The sequence below is a fragment of the Gekko japonicus genome, unplaced genomic scaffold, assembly GCF_001447785.1.
Source record: "Gekko japonicus isolate JY-2015 unplaced genomic scaffold, Gekko_japonicus_V1.1 scaffold116, whole genome shotgun sequence".
In the NCBI taxonomy this organism is placed as follows: Eukaryota; Metazoa; Chordata; class Lepidosauria; order Squamata; family Gekkonidae; genus Gekko; species Gekko japonicus.
This window is the reverse complement of record NW_015164669.1, coordinates 1,765,621-1,768,714: the sequence shown is the minus strand read 5'-3', so window position 1 is coordinate 1,768,714 and position 3,094 is coordinate 1,765,621.

The following is a 3,094-nucleotide window of genomic DNA, read 5'->3' as shown; positions in this document are numbered from 1 at the left end:
ATGAGCTTTTTGCATTATCTTAATTCCCTGGTTTACATATCACTTTCCTTTGTGATTGATGGCAGCCTGCCAGAAGAGCTAGATGCTAATGGGACAAAATCAATGTTTTATATGCAGACCCCTCTAGATAACCAGTCCAGGCACATACATTAAGAACTACAGATTGCAGAATCCTTTGTATGTATTTTCATATTCCTGTAGTTTGCTGAGAGTGCAGACTATTATACTTCCTCTCTCTTTCCCTCCCCCCCCACAATAACAGAAGAAGGAATGGTGCTGTGTTTTTTATTTAAGATCTTCCTTGCTTTCCCAAAACACCGAAGAATGAGAACTCTCAGTGACTAATGGCCTATGAAGCCAAATATTAAAATCACCTAGGTGTTTTAAGTGCTGCTTCCTATTATGATAATGCAGTTGCTTATTACAACACGTACTGAAATTGTCACTGAAAAAGCTACATATGAAAAGCACAGAAACCTAACCTATGGATCTCAGCTCTCTTATGATATTTATGCAAAAAAGAGCTCAAAAATATGCTGTGTGTTTTTTTTTAAAATCTCCATGAGAATATGAATGGCTGTTAAATTAACTAGTCTTTAAAGCATACATATGCATTTGTTTCAGTCTGTACCTCCACCCTTGTACATTATCCTAAAGGTACATTCTTGGGTTGAACCTTTTAACAGCTATATGTATTAGAAATTGTTCTGTTTTTCTTCACAGAGTTCTTTTTCTCCCAGTTAGGTAGTATCTGAAAATAAAGGAGCTTTTGTCCAAAATATTGAAAGATGGTGATACCCCTTTAGAAAATATACAGAATTGCTGAGGAGAGGGGCTAGAGGTATGAAATTGCAAGTGCACTAGTCCCCCTGTGGGTCCAGGAAGATAGGTGAGATGCTAGTAGAGAATCACAGCAACATATCTGTTCTAATGAAGCACTTGTATGTATACTTGATGGAATGTGTCACGCTCTCGCTCCGGCCACGGGGTGGTGCCCCCGGTGGCTGTGTTGCCAAGCTCACCGAAGGGTTCTGGACGGACGGGCGGTCCTGGAGGCAGGTGAGTTGGCAATAGGTGATGGAGAGAGAGGCCTCAGACCGACAGGGGACGGGATTGAGAGCACCCCAGGCGTCCTTCTGCCCACACGCTGTGATGGACCTCCGTGCTTCCCCTCTCTCTCTTCCTTCAGTAATCGCCAGCGTGCCTCTTCCTCCCCGGCCCTCTCCCCCATCTGCCTTTTATTCAACTCTCCTTACACCCGGGATCACTCCTCCACCACCCTGGTCTGAGCCCTGCCCCTCTTTATAACGGGGGACGCTGACAGGGCGTTCCCCGGATGTTGGTTGGAACGCCACCGCCGCCGACTTGCTGCTCCTGCCTCTTCGTGCCAATTCCCGGCCCGTTCTCCGCTCCGCCCTGCCCCCCCTCCTCGCAGCAGCTCCATGAGCCCCCGAGGTTTCGCTCTGGCGCAACCGGGCTTGACTTCTCTCTCACCGGATGGTCGAGCGGTCGTCCCTCGGCCAGATGGTCTCCCATCGGTAAGCTGACTCGTGGGGAAAAGGCCGTCGGGGGCTCCTGGGTCTGCTGCTCTGTCAGGGGTTCTGCGGTCCGGACTCTGGGGACGGGACAGAATGAAAGAAATCTCTGGAGGGAATCTTTGTCTTGGGGGAATTTAAGCAGTTCTGATGGTACATTATTCTATAATGTACACTAAAATAAAGTACTGTCATGCAAAATTTACATAAGACTCCGCAAATGCTCAGGTTTTAGTAGCCTCCTGGAAAACGAAATTTCATTACTGTGTAGCAGCCACCAAGAACACTGCTCCATGTACTGATGCATTTCATGCTTGGATAATATTAGTTGGTCTTTCCTGAGAATAAAAAAGAGGTACAGGAGCTGGTTATTGTGTTGTAAGACAAGCATTGCAATAATTCTGTGCTTAGCACCCAATATGTGGATGACATCCAACTCTGTCTGCTATTCGACGGCTGCCTGGACTCCACCCCAGAGACTCTGACCAGGGCACTGGAGGGTATGCCTGGCTGGTTGCAGCAGAGCCAGTTGAAACTCAATCCAACAAAGACAGAGTTCCTGTACCTGAGTTGGGAATCAGGCTCCCCACCCTGGATGATGTGCCACTTGCACCAACCCAGAAGGTGAGGAGCCTGCGGGTGATCCTGGATGCCTCACTTTCTGTGGAGGCCCAGGTCACTACAGTCACCAAGTCTGCCTTCTTCTATCTTTGGCGGATCAGGCAATTGGCCCCTTACCTCTCCCCCCAGGACTTGACTACAGTGTCATGCCCACCGTGCCACCCGACCCAGTGGACCCTGATCCCCGGGGACTCTGCACCTTCCACATCCAAGGAAGAGCTCCCTGCACCCCTGGACGTAAGTTTTGCAGAAGATGAACACTGACTGCCAGAAGGGTTCACACCTGGAGCCACTCCTGCAGAGCCAAGCGCAAGCTCCACACCCCCTGATTCCCCTCCACCTGTAGCTCATTTACGAGACCAAAGGAGACGGGATTTGACAACCCGGCGCAGGAAAGCATGCATGTGTGGGAGGCATCCTATGAGTCCAGAGTATTAACTGGAGCCAGGACTCTGTAATCAGCCGGCAATTAGGAACACAGGGAACAGGCTTTTAAGGAAGCCCTCTTCACTACCTACCTTGTGCTGGCAACTGATCACATGATTGAATCGCTGCACCTCGGACCTTGCATCTTGTTTCCTGACTTTCTGCTTGACTCCCTCGGCTTTTTTACTACGGACTGTGTGACATCGTTCTGGCTCCCTGACCTTGGAATGTGTAACCTGACTCTGAACAACGGCTTTCAGCTTTACAACTCGGACTGCCAATCTCCGGTAAAGCTTAGACTGTGCAAGTGACCTGATATTTTGGATTACGCTTTTGTTTCTCTGCCTATCTGGTGCTCTGACCTCAGCCTGTGTTTTTGGATACTCTGTGCCTTGCCTAGCCCACCCCGCCAGGGCAATCGTGACATACAGTGACTCATGCAATGGTCACTTCCAGGCTTGACTATTGTAACTCACTTTACATGGGCTTGCCCTTGGGACTGATCTGGAAAC